Here is a 14,807-nt window from a genome sequence, read left to right on the forward strand (position 1 = left end):
TCACTTTACTAGCCAGCGTGGTGAGATCTTTGAGGTTTTCTTAAAGAACTTCAACCTTGAATGCTTACTCTTATTATACCTAACAAATGTGCATATAAAGTTTCTTCACATTTCGATAAAGTTTGGTATTTTTATAATTATCCTACACAAAATTGGATGGATTGATAATCAAGAAATTAACATTGCAAAATTACTATCCCTTAAAAATTTTCGACAACATAGATTATACAAATGTATCTGGAGTAAAGTCTGCAACAAGAAACTATAAGTTTTCACATGTTTTTCCTAGTGAAATTGACAATGATAACAAAAATTACAAGTAAGCATATAATAATACAATGAAGGTGCACATTAGAGTTTAGAGTAAAGGATGAGAGCAAAAACTTAATTCATACTTTTAAATGGATTTTGCAGTGGGATATAGTCACATGTCTAGTACACATGGAGAACACTATTCCAAAAAAGATAACACTACAAAAAATATTCATTCCATTGGAACAAACACATCTTTCATTGCTTCAAGATTTCTTATATGTTGGAAATCCTTGGGGGTTACAATAATATACTTTGCATGTATTGCACAATATTGAGCACTAGTTATTAAGTCTACCAAAAATGCCTTTGCAGCACACTATAGAGCATGAAGACATTCTTTTGTGAAGTGATTAGATCTATCTTGACCTTGTACCAAAAATCATCTCTTGCTTTCTGTTCAATAGAGGTCTTGTACAATCTCACAAATAAGTCTCGAGAAACTAACCTTTAGAATGATGAGATCAAAAGAGTATTGATACTTCTTGATTTCTCTTAAGGCCACTCTACCTAGCCTCCACTTACAATTCTTGTGGGGACACTGAGGAGGACCCCTCTCAAGGTGGCTTGAGGAAGTTGGGTCAGGTTTAGAAGGAGGTGGTCTATTGGCAAGCTGTGAAGTGTTGTTGTCCAACACTACATTTATGCCAATAGATGTTCCATTGAGCAGAACACAATATGGAGTTCTAAGAGGAATCTTCTTTGCAGCCACCTTAGGTCTAGCCATATGTCCTATACAACAATAGATCTAAAAATTCAATGAATAAGATAGAAGGAAACCCTCATATATAGTGCTTAAACTTTAAGACTTGTTCACGTAAATACAAAACATCTCTTCTCTTAAATAATGAAATGTATTCACACTGAATGCATTCTTCATCTTACTATCTTAGCTCTTTGGGAACCCATTTGTTGCCTTCTTGAAGCCTTGTTTCTAGCCACTTGGATTGTCAAGATTGTGGGAGAGAAGGAAGGAGTCTCACTTGAAGCTTTCTTGCTTGCACAATGGGGGAATGCACACAGAGATGGAGGCTGAAAACAGTTTTCCTCTTCTTAGTTGTGTAAGCCAAAAAGAACTCAAGTACAAAGAAATAGAAGAACCCTATATATGGGTCTCAAACCAAACTCAACTAACTAAGGTGGCATACTAACTGAGCCACGAACTAGAGTAGATAAGGATAGCTATCATCTAGCTATTATTCATGGGCGGTGTACCAACCGCATCTGCAACTGACAAGTCGGTGACATAAATGCACAAAGGTCACCCTGGCATATCACGAGTGGAGCTCGATATCTCAACACTCCCCCTCGAGCTCAATCCCAATTCCTGCACACCAAGCAGGTCTCTGAACTTGCGGAGCTTCTCTGCGCCCAATGCCTTCGTGAATATGTCAGCTACCTGATCCTCTGTGCTGACATAAACTAGATCAATAAGACCTAGTAAAACCCTCTCCTGCACATAGTGATAATGCACCTCAATGTGCTTTGTTCTAGCATGATAGACTGGGTTATTTGCCAAGTGTATACTACTCATGTTGTCACAATAAATGACAACTGGCCCATCTGTAGACTGATGCATATCATAAAGTAGCTTATGCAACCAAGCTACCTCACATGCAGCCATTGCTGGACCCCTGTACTCAGCCTCTGTGCTCGACAAGGCAACTGTAGGCTGTTTCTTGCTGCTCCAAGTGACTGCAGCACTCCCAAAAGAGAACACATATCCACTGGTAGATCGTCTATCAGAAATGCTACCAGCCCAATCAGCATCAATGTATCCATACAACTGTATCTGAACCCCAGTCTCATAAAATAGTCCATACTGCAATGTGGACTTCACATACCTGAGTATGCATCTAGCCGCATCCAAATGCGGTTTCCTTGGAGCCTGCATAAACTGACTTACCAATCCAACAGCATAGCTCAAATCTGGCCTGGTAATAGTCATATAAATCAAGCTTCCTACTATGCGTCTGTACATAGTAGGGTCTTCCAGAAGCTCACCTGCATCTGCGCTCAGCTTCACATTCTGCTCCAAAGGAACTGAAATAGGCTTACAGCCTGTCATCCCATATTTGGACAGCATGTCCAATCCATACTGCCTCTGCAAGAGCTGTATCCCACTTGGTGATCTAATCACCTCAATGCCCAAGAAATAACGCAGCTCTCCCAAATCCTTCATCTCAAACTTCTGCTTCAATAGCATTTTCACATGAAGGATATCTTCATCACTGTCACCTGTCATAATCAAATCATCAACATAAATGACAAGTAGCATGATACCTTTCTCTGTTTTTCTCATATAAAGTGAGAAATCTGCCTTGAAAATATGAAAGCCAATAGTGACAAGATACTATCCTATCTTGTCAGACCATGCTCTAGGTGCTTGCTTCAAGCCATACAATGCTTTCTTCAACTGCAAACAAACTCAGGATGAACAGCATGCACATAACCCGGTGGCTGCTCCATATATACCTCTTCTTGCAAATCACCATGCAAGAAGGCATTCTTTACATCCATCTGATGTAAAGACCATTCCTTTGATGCAGCCATAGCAATGACTGCTCTTACCGTTGCCATCCTTGCAACCGGACTGAATGTTTCTTCATAATCAATGCCATATGTTTGTGCATACCCCTTGACTACTAATCTTGCCTTGTATCTGTTCACAAAACCATCTGCATTGTGCTTCACCTTATAAACCCACTTACAGCCAATTGCATTCTTACCTTTAGGCAAAGGTACTAACTCCCATGTAGCATTTTCTTCCAAGGCATCCATTTCTTCATCCATGGCTTTCTCCCATTTTTCTTTTCCTATGGCTTGCTCAAAAGAAGTGGGTTCTGGTTCCTGTATCACTTTGACCATGTATGCATAGTGAATGGCTATAAATCCATCATATTTCAGCCTATCCACAGGATACCTAGCTCTCGTAGACCTGCGCAAAGTAGGTTCACTCCCAGGTGCTCTCAAAACATCCCTGGTCTTCCTTACTCCAGGTGTAACAATAGAAGGAATACCCAACTCATCATCAATGCTCTGTTCTGAGCCACTGGATTCACCATCCACATAAGAGTGACCTGCATTCACATCAAACATGGGCTGATCTACCTTCTCTTTTCCTTTTCGTGATACCTGAATATCACTATCTGCACTGCTTTGAGAAGATTCTCCTGATCTCAATCTGCTTGTCCATGGCGAAGAATGTGAACCACTGCTAGAGGACGCTCCAGGTCCACTAATATTTTGTGACTGCTGCTGTGAATTCTGTGCAGCGTTACCATTTTGTGCATCTACATCATCAATCACATTTACTGGTTTATACCAGCTACTCATCTCATCAAAAACAACATCTCTGCTCACTGTAAACTTACGAGTATTGTGCATGCTGTTCATCCTGAGTATTGTGCCAGATGAGTTGAGATCCAAGTGAACAAACTCATCTGGCACATGTACATAGGCAATGCAACCAAAAATTTTCAAATGAGAAATATCTGGTTTCCTACCAGTATACCTCTCCTCTAGAGTTATCCCATGTATTACTGCAGTGGGAGTCCTGTTCATTATGTAGACTGCTGTAGCAACTCCTTCAGCCCAATAAAAATGTGGCAGGTCTTTTTCATTGAGCATGGCACGAGACACCTCTCCAATATGCCTGTTTTTTCCTTTCTGCGATTCCATTTTGTTGTGGGGTATGACTGTATGAATATTGTTGCTTTATGCCATGCTCCTGCAGGAACCTTACAAACTCATTTGAGAGGTACTCTCCCCCTCCATCTGACCTTAGGCATTTTATTTGCAGACCTGTTTCTTTTTCAGCCATAGCTTTAAGAGTTTTAAAATGCCCAAAAACTTCACTTTTCTTTTTCATAAAATACACCCAAACTTTTCTGCTATAGTCATCAATAAAAGTGACAAAATAATGACAGCCTCCAAGAGATGCAGCTTTAATAGTCCACACATCAGAGTGGATTAATTTCAATGGCTTCTCACTCTCTTGAACATGTCTAGGAAATGGTTTCCTTGCCTGTTTTCCAAATTGACAGGCTTCACATACCTTATGCATTTCTGCAACCTTGAATTTAGGCAATCTTGCAACAATATTTTGGGCCTGCATTGATTTAAGTCGCTGTACATTAACATGACCAATGCGTTTATGGCAGATATCAATATCTGCAACTATACCGGTCCCATGTGCAAACATTGCTGCACTCAATTCAGGCATGTCTGCATCCAACGTAAACATTCTCACCTTCTTCTTTCCTTTTGCTATCAAGCGACCTTTATTTTTCATATCCTCAACAAAGCATCCATGAGGATTAAATCTGACCTGCAAGCCCTGCTCAACCATTTGATCAACAGAAACCAGATTCTTGGTGATATTCGGGACATGAAATACATCGGACAGGTATTTCTTTTTCCCATCTTGCATAGACAAAGGAAATTTTCCAATCTGCACAATAGGATATGCAGTATCATCACCAGTCTCCACAAATCCTGGTTTTTCCATTTTCCTTGCATCCTCCATCCATTCTGCATGACCTGTCATGTGGTTTCATGCACCTGAGTCAACATACCATACATCGTTGCTTTCTTCTGCACTTGTCACAGAATTGTTCATGTGCTGCACCATAAACAAATGCTCATTTCTGTCATCACCCTGTCTACTAGAAGATGCATAATTCCCTTGTTGCAGTTTTCCATTCATGATGTCATTCTGCTTTTTATAGCAGTCTTTAGCCATATGACCCATTTTACCACAGTAGTAGCATTCAACATTACTGTTTGCATTTTGGTCTCTTTGCCATCCACCACGACCTCTTTGGCTCCCCCTGCCTCTAGAGTTACCACGTCCTCCTCCATAGGACTGGTTTTCTTGAGTTTGCTGCATATTCTGATTTCTACCACGGCCTCCAAATCGACCTCCTCTACCTCTGCCTCTACCTCTTCTAGCATTTGAGTAGAAGACAGCTTCTTTTGAAGTTCCTCCTGAAGAAGATGCACCACCATTTCTCTGCTCCTTAGAAATTAGAAGAGCAATCAACTCCTCAAAATCAGGAAATCTTTCACGGATGGAAATGGATGTTCGGAACTATGCATAATCCTTTCCTAGACCATTCAAGGTCACAGAAACTAAATCATCATCTTCCACTGGCGACCCAATGGAAGCAAGTGCATCTGCAATCTTCTTTACCTTCATGTGGTAGTCATTGATGCTCATATTTTCTCTTTGCACATTATGCAACTCTTGCTTGAGCTGCATTTTCCTGGCTTGCGTATTTGTGCTATACATTTTTGACAAAGTATCCCATGCCTCCTTTGGCGTACTTGCATCCTGAATATGCACAATCATAGAGTCTGAAATACTGATAGAGAGCCAGTACATAACTTTCCTGGCTCTCTCATGCCATGCTTTGAATGCCTGCATTTGCTGTTGATTGGGAACATCAGGAAGAATTGGTTCTTCTTCATTTCCTGCAACAAATTCCCAATATCCTTTTCCCATAAGGAAATTCGTCATTCTAAACTTCCATGCTTGGAAGTTGTTCTTGTCAAGCTTTTTAGTTACAATCTGTGAAAGAGAATCAGACGCCATTATAGAATACTGCAAAAAAATTCTATCACTGCAGAGAACACAGCTTTAGCCTCACAAGGGCAAATCTGCAAAACTGGAAAAAGTGGTATTTGACCACACAGTCACTTCCTAGTGACGATTTTGCATATGCAGGAACCAAGGATGATTCTGTACTCCCAATGTCTCTGCATACGAGCATACGATGCAACATCTGTGGTAACCTTTCACCGACCTGTAGAACAGTGGTCGCACAGCATAAAACAGGGCTTTTTCCTGAGTGCGTGCAGAAAACTTCCGCCTCCAAAACAGGCCCCGAAATGGCCTCAAATCGTCGCCAAGGGCTGAAGCCCTTTTCCCGCAGCATATACTGCCCTCTTGCTTCACCGCGAAGGGCGTCTCAACCTGAGACAATGCACTCTTGCAATTTCCGGCTGTGCTACCTGCAGAGATCTACTCCCAAAACAGAAAATGAAAGCAACACTGCTTCTCTTACCAGAACACCGCGAGCTTGGCTTGCTTTCTTGAGCTCCTTACCACGAACAAGGCTCTGATACCATGTCAAGATTGTGGGAGAGAAGGAAGGAGTCTCACTTGAAACTTTCTTGCTTGCACAATGGGGGAATACACACAGAGATGGAGGCTGAAAACAGTTTTCCTCTTCTTAGTTGTGTAAGCCAAAAAGAACTTAAGTACAAAGAAATAGAAGAACCCTATATATGGGTCTCAAACCAAACTCAACTAACTAAGGTGGCATACTAACTGAGCCACGAACTAGAGTAGATAAGGATAGCTATCATCTAGCTATTATTCATGGGCGGTGTACCAACCGCATCTGCAACAGACAAGTCGGTGACATAAATGCACAACGGTCACCCTGGCATATCACGAGTGGAGCTTGATATCTCAACATGGATTGGTTCTATTTGGCACTTAAGGCATTATAATGCGCTCTTTTAGTGAATGTCATGTTTCAATCATGTTATATCCAATTTATTAGTACTTTCATTTTCTTTCTTATACAAAATTTGAGCTTTATGCTACTATGATCCTATACTACTAAGATATTAATTGGATAATTGGATTGCTGCCATTCACCCCTCCACCATGATCTATTTTCCTTTGTGATGCACCATGTACTATCCAATGTGAATTTTTCCTTCCTCATGTGGATCAAACTCAAATGCTTCCCTTTTCTATATAGTATGGTCTATGCTATAATATAATATATATGGATAAAAATATGCTCAATAATTTATATAACTCATATACTACTAAAATCTAGGCTTAGTATACACCATGTAATGTGTGATAGAACTTTTACCCCATGCTTGCACCATATTTTTGTAGAAGTTATGTACAGTATCAATAAATTCTTACTTATCTCCATTGTCAAACACCATATTTCAAAGTAAGGGAGCCAATTTATTATAATATTCCAAAACTTGGCTTTTGTCAATCTTGTTTTTCCTCCATTACTTTGATCAAGAACCACATCATCTAGCTTTTTCCACCCATCATAATATTGTGGCCTATGAACTGTGACATTCCCTTTCTTATTGACACATGTTGAAAGAAACTTCCTAGCCTTTGCTCCTCCCAAGCAAGGTGTTTTGGGCACATTACTAGATTTTTATGATCTCTTCTCGTATTTTCAATTATTACTTGATGCTTGTATAGCCCAATCTCTGACAACACTCACTTCACATTCTTCACATTGCAATGGTTTCTTTTCTCAAGTGTATACAAGCAAAGAAAATGTATTTATACACAATTTTCTCCATAATTCTAACAAAAGCATGCAATGAGTAAATGTGAGCATGATCCAATGGAATGTTGAAGATGGGCTTCTAAGTGGGATCTTCTTTATCATGTGTTGGTGTAGCTATTGTTATCGTTTTCCAATTCTTCTTCCCATCCTTTCCTTCTACCATCTCTGTCAAGGAATATAGGCATGGATTTTTCAAGTCTCTTGAAGATGCCATTAAACCAAATATTCACTACACCCTTCAATTGAGAGCATCTTGCCATGTTCCTAACAATGCATTATCTCTGCAAAGCTTGTGTGTGTAAGGAATAGTTGTAGCACCTCAATTGTTTTCTTAAGAACTTCAAATGCAATAAACCATCACACATAGTGCTCTAATTGAACATTAAAGTCCCTTGGGTTGTTCTTGTCAAGTTGTAGGACTCTATTCATCAAAGTTACACTAATTATTTCAAGATTTACTTCCTTGGTAATCTCATTTTAATCCAATTTGATGACAAATTGCAAATTTCCACTACATTTCTCAACACACATATCACAATACATTACCATTGCAGACTACACCTTGCATGGATCTAGATAGTAATTGTTGAGTTTGGCAAACTTAACCTCGTATACATTTTTTTTCCCAACCTTTAGTGTTTTCATGCCAAGAATATGTATGGCATCTCCTATCAACTCCAAAACCTTCGTGTTAAGTAGCTATCGCGTCTCTATTAACATTGAAGGTCTAAGAAGAGGCATAATTCTATTTCTCTTCAGCATATGACCAAGCCAACCTTCACACCCTTGAATATTTTCAAGTAACTCCCTGGGCTAATACATCCACTACATGCCTTAGTGATGTGGCTAGACTATACTCACTAGCATGTTAGGTAATCGATGTGGAGGATATGCCAATGATTATACATCTGGACTACACCTGTAACATGCATGCCCAAGCTATTCCTCAGTGGTACGTTCTTAGTAGCCCATCAAGAGATGTCCTAGGAAGCACCATCCGGGATTTTGATAAAATCCTCAGATTTTGCTAACTAGGCTCGCTTGATTCTACCCCGGAGTGGAAGTTCAGGCTACTCCCACGAGGATCAACTTGAGTTTTTCTAGTCAAATCTATTACTAGTGGCTAATTAATATTAGCAGATTCTAAAGAGATGTGAGTAAATTTTTATAGTTTCTAACGATCCATCAAGTGCAGTTTTTGTTCCTTCTTAGGAAAGCTCTGGGCTTACTGAGACTACCCACCCATAGGTCTGGTGAAAGTTGAGAAGGATCAAAGCTTGCTTGGAATAGCTATGGCGGGAGAGCAAGAGCAAGAAAGAGAGAGACACAAAATGGGAACTCCAACAGCTACAATGTGTGACTGAGCCTTCCTTTATTCAAACTGTCACTAAAAGAATAAAGAATAAAGTGACGGTGACAGGCGCCTGCCACCTACAGTGTGTAGTGGTAAGTACTGTTAGTGTAGTAATACACTGACGACTAGGCAAGGGCACCTTTATCCCCAACAACCTCCCACTTAAAGGCAAATCTGCCCCAGTGAGGAGTGAAAAGAAAAAGAAAAGAGAGTACAATGTACACATGTACAATAGGATGAGAAAAAACGTCATCTCATCCAACGCCCATCAATCTCCCAAGGAAGGCAAAGCGCTTAGTAGTGAGGCTTTTCGTGAGCAGATCTGTAGGATTTTTCGTCAGTGGAGATCTTGACAAGGTCAACAGACTTGTCCTCCACGATCCCACGTATGTACTAATACCTCACCTCAATGTGTTTCATCTTTGCATGGAAGACCGGATTCTTGGCTAGCTGAATAGCACTCATAGAATCCGAATGCAACATAGGTATAGAATCAATCCCAAGGTCATGAACCAACTGGCCCAACCATATGGCCTCTTTACAAGCCTTGCTACAACATACTCGACCTCAGTGGTAGATAAAGCCATACACTTCTGAATCCTGGACATCCCGAGACAGCACCTCCTGTGAGAAATGCGGGATCTAGAGCATGGCAAAATCGGAAGCTATGGAGGATGAAATGAGAAGTGTGGACTCATGATGGAGAAGACAAGGACACTGTTTGTTACACAAGTGAATTAGGTTCCAAGATTGAGACTTGGACTCATAAACACAATCTTGTGTATGTGGACAATGACATTGACACTTCACTGAAAAGAAAAGAGTACTATCATTGCATTAAGAAAGGAAGCAAGTACAATGCTTTATAGGAAAGTAGGAAACTGTAGTAGGCACCATTGTGCATATGGGATAAGTTAGCCTGCATATCCTTGACCCTGAGGCTCCATACAAAGAGGCTATTTTGTTGAGTGTGATTGCTAATACTCAACACCCCTCCTCAATCACAACTAGAAAAGCACAAAGTGTGTAGAGGCTGTAATGAGAACCACCTGCAAAGTGTGGGCATACCACAAACATGGAAAAACACCAGAGGCTATCACAGAAAAGGCTAAGTGTGGGTACCAAAAACATGGTGGACATCCAGAGGCTGTAACAGGGGCCTCACAAAGTGTACAGGGACTGTAATGCCAAGTTACATAAGGAGTTTACAAAGCTTATGGCAGGAAGCATTAGGGCAAGGAAAATACAAGGCTATTAAAACAGTCTATCAGAATTATGAGAGTACAAGGACTGACGAGTCTTGTCCTTCCGATCCTGGTGGTCTTCATCTTCATCTTCTTCTTCCTTTGCTCCACTTTCTTCTTCTTCTTTGACTGCGACTAGATAGGCCTTTTGGGATCTCTTTCTTGCGTGGCAGAACTTCTTGGTGTGTCCGGTCCTTTTGCAGAAGTCACAGAAGAGCTGATCCTTCTTGCCTTTGTACCTGTTGCCAACATATAATGCATGCTCATCTCTAGAGGTACTTGGTTCTTCTTTAGTTTTTAGCTTCTTTTCTTCTTCTAACAGTGATGCCTGGATATCAACAAGTTCAGGATTTGGCATGTTGATTAAAGTTGTTGATACATTATTATATTCAGGAGGCAAGATCTTAAGTAGAACACCGATGCAAACATCTTCATCCATTTTAATGTTGATTCCTGCAAGTTGGGTTAGGAGTCCTTCCATGTAATTAAGATGTGTGGCAAGTGATGTGCTGGACTTCATTTCAAGCCTGAAGAACTCAATCAGGAGACCATACTTTGATGATTTAGATTGTGCACCGAACAGGGTGTCAAGTCTTTTCCATGTATCCTGTGAGGTCTCACAGTTATCCACATGGTGGATATAACTGTCGTCTAGCTCCAGTTTGATAATGGCCTGAGCTCTGTCATCATTCTTTTGCCAAGTAGTTGCAAGGTCCGCGTCCCGAGGTTTCTTCTCTTTGCCATTTGTGATGGCCCAAAGACCCTTCTTCATCAGGATGAGCTTGATGCGGGTTTGCCAAGTGTGAAACCCGACTCCTTTGAATCGAGCATTTGGAGAGTCTTTGCCCATGTTAGATTTACGGGAACAGTAGCAAATCAACTTCAGACTTATTAGATTTGAGCAACAGAAGAATTGGTTGAGAGACACAAGTGCTAAAAAACACTAACTGAGTGTCAATGAATACCAAATCTGCAAAAGTCTTTTACTCTTTTAAAATCCAAGTGATCTTCCCCTTCTTGATTTGATGCTGATGCCTTCAGATCTAAGTGACAGTACTTTAATGGACTTCAGAGAGTATTGCTCAGTGATTCAAATCACTGTTGATAACTTCAGTGAGAGAAACAGTGAAAAATGTCAGAATTTTGAAGCTTTGGCTATGGTGGAATTAGGGTTTCTGAGACAGGGGCCTGGTTTTTTGCTAATTGCAGGAGCTACAGTGGATCATTTTCAAAAATTTTTATATGCCTAGGAAGCTGACTTCATGGGCTACCAAAGCCCTATCATAATCGTCAAGATTGTGGCATGTATGAAGCACGCAGACACGTCGAACAGAAGCAGGCGCAGTTCTGACAGGATTCCGCGATTTCCGCAATGCTAGAGCCAGGGCGCAGTAATGCAGTCAATTTTTGTGCCAGGATGAAGCGCCTTGAGAAGAAGAACAACTCCCTAGAAGAAATCGTGGGCTGAAATGGCCTGGTTGAAGAGTTATGGAAGCTCCAAGTAAGGTAGGTCCTGTCTGGCTATGGCAGACACAGAGCAGAGATTGAGGATTTTCACAATGCTGAGCTCCAGATGGTCCAATGTCCTGGATTGATGTGATACAAGGAAGCTTTGTGAGTTGGGGAATACTTTTCCAGAAGGAAGCTCCAAGAGATTTGACCTGTGGAGTGAGATATAAGCAGCTCAATCTGACAGGGTACTGCTGGCTATGGCTGCCATGGAAGCTTCAATGAGAGTAGAGTTGGGAGATGAAGTCATGAGCTGACATTGAGCTAGACTGAGGTTGAAAGGAATCAAGAGAGGCTAGACAAGCAATGCCATGCCCAACTGGGCTCTGATACCATGTGAGAAATGCGGGATCTAGAGCATGGCAAAATCGGAAGCTATGGAGGATGAAATGAGAAGTGTGGACTCATGATGGAGAAGACAAGGACACTGTTTGTTACACAAGTGAATTAGGTTCCAAGATTGAGACTTGGACTCATAAACACAATCTTGTGTATGTGGACAATGACATTGACACTTCACTGAAAAGAAAAGAGTACTATCATTGCATTAAGAAAGGAAGCAAGTACAATGCTTTATAGGAAAGTAGGAAACTGTAGTAGGCACCATTGTGCATATGGGATAAGTTAGCTTGCATATCCTTGACCCTGAGGCTCCATACAAAGAGGCTATTTTGTTGAGTGTGATTGCTAATACTCAACACCTCCAACATAGGTGAATACATAGCTAGAAATGGACTTTCCACTATCTGCATGTCCTGCATAATCTAAGTCTGTGTACCCCACAACTCATGTATACTGGCTACCATAGCAAATACACATATCTGTTGTGCCCTTCAGGTATCTCATGATACCCTTCATGGTATCCCAATGCTTCTTGCCAAGTGTAGCCATATAGCGTGCCACAACACCAACTGCAAAGGCAATATTTAGATGAGTGGCTATCATGGCATACATCAAACTGTGCACAGCTTATGCATAAGGGATCTTGGCCATCTCGGACCTCTACTCATCTGCCTGTGGACCTGTCTACGAACAATCAGCTTGTGAAACCTTCAAATAAGAAGGTAATGGATATCCAATAGGCTTAACATCCTGCATGGGGAAATGCTCAAGGACTTTATGAATGTACTCCCTGTATGGCCTAAGACGCATTGAACTCCCTTGTAATTAATTGGGGGTGGAAGGTCAACAATAAACCTGACCTTCGAGAAGTCAGTGTGGCAATGCCATTCTTCGACACCACGTGTCCTAAGATGCATCTGTGCTTTACCCAAAACTGACACTTCATGGGGTTCAAGGAGAGACGATATACGCGGCACCATTCAAAGACTGCGCGGAGTTTGTCTAAGTATTCGACCCAGGTTGGATGGACACATAGGTCATCGACAAAGACTTCTAACTCCTTGCCAAGAATGTCCTTAAAGATAGTGCACATGAGACATTGAAAAGTGGCGGGGGCATTGGTCAACCCGAAGGGCATGACTATGTATGCAAAGACCCCCACTTTGTGGCAAAGGCGGTCTTGTGCCTGTCTGCAGGATGCACTTGCACCTGGTTGTACCCTGAGAAGCCATCCAGAAAACTGTAGGCTTCCTTGCCTGCCACCCTCTCAAGCATGTGCTCGATGTACGGAAATGGATAGTTGTCTCTCTTCGTAGCAGCGTTCACCTTCTTGTAATTGATGCACACTCGGATTTTTTTATTCTTCTTCATCACAATGACTATGGGTGATACCCAGTCTGTGTGCTCAATTTCGTAAATGAATCCAGCTCTCATCAGCTTGTCAATTTCCTCTTTGACAGCATGAGCATGTTTTGGATTCATAGGGTACGATCACTGCTTGACCAGCATTGCGTTCGACGTCATGGGTATGTTGTGAGTCGCAACACTTAGATCTACCCCTTATAGCTCTTCTAAGGACCAGGTAAACACGTCTATGTACTCCCGCAAGAGAGCGACAATACTCATTTCTTCTTTACCAGTCAAGTCATCGGCAATGAACATTGGTCGGGGTGTTTCCCCTTGCAGGGCTAGGTCTACCTCCTTGACCTTGGCTGGTCCTTCGATTGGTTCGCTTGTCTGCCCTTGACATTTGGCACCTAACAGAACTACTACCCTATCCCCTTTTTTGAATTTTGTGAAGCGTTTAGGGAGGTCCTACGGCTTTCGCTGTTCTTCTGATTGTGTATCCCTGGGGTGCTTTGCCTTTTCCTGCCTTAATTGTCTGCGCCTCAGGTGGACGGGTAGGTCCCCCTTGGTGTGTCTGGTCATGGGCGGCCTAGGGATCTCTGGATCACTGTCTGAGGTAACTTCCGACTTAGAGTCAAACCCTCCATCTTCGCTAGAAGAGGTGGTCCCCCCTGGTGGCCGCAGTTCAGATGGCGATTCGGTCCTAAGTATTGATGTCGTTCCTGGCTGGGCTAGGCCTGCTTGCTCAAGGTCTATGGCTCCTATGCATTCCAACCAAGCGCGATCACATTCCCTGCACATGACTCCTCGCTCTATTCTAAGGGCATGCCTTCCCTGCGGCTTGGCGTCTGCTCGTATCTGCTCAATTTCTCGTCCTTCAGTGTCATATTCTATGGTATCTACTTCACCCTCGCTCTCATCACTGAAGGATTGGCAGTCCTCGTATTCGTCGCTGGAATCTTTGTCATCCGATTGCTCGTCGTCTCCTAGGGCTTGGTATGCCTCGTGTCTTTGGTCAGGAACTAGGGCCCAGTTATATATGAGGTTCAAATCATGCACCCTAGTCCATTGCCACTTGGAATCCTCTAAGAGATCTTGGAGTGGTTTGAAATTTGCAGTTGGGTTTCCAGCTAGCTGGTCCGTTAGGTATTCCAGTACCCCCTGGAGTTCCCTTTTGTTGGATGGTACTTGGAAGGTGACAGGCTCAGACTTTCCCCGGCGGCTTCCTGCCATCATGCAGACTAGTGCAGAGAGTGCTTCATTAGACTTGCCGATCATTTTGATGGCCTGCTCATATGCCTCATGATCTGAGAATGGCAGGTCAATTGTAGCAAGAACGTGCATCCAATCCCACTC

The sequence above is a fragment of the Lygodium microphyllum genome, chromosome 30 (assembly GCF_053477565.2).
Source record: "Lygodium microphyllum isolate KBCC chromosome 30, Lygodium_microphyllum_v1.1.10, whole genome shotgun sequence".
Taxonomy (NCBI): domain Eukaryota; kingdom Viridiplantae; phylum Streptophyta; class Polypodiopsida; order Schizaeales; family Lygodiaceae; genus Lygodium; species Lygodium microphyllum.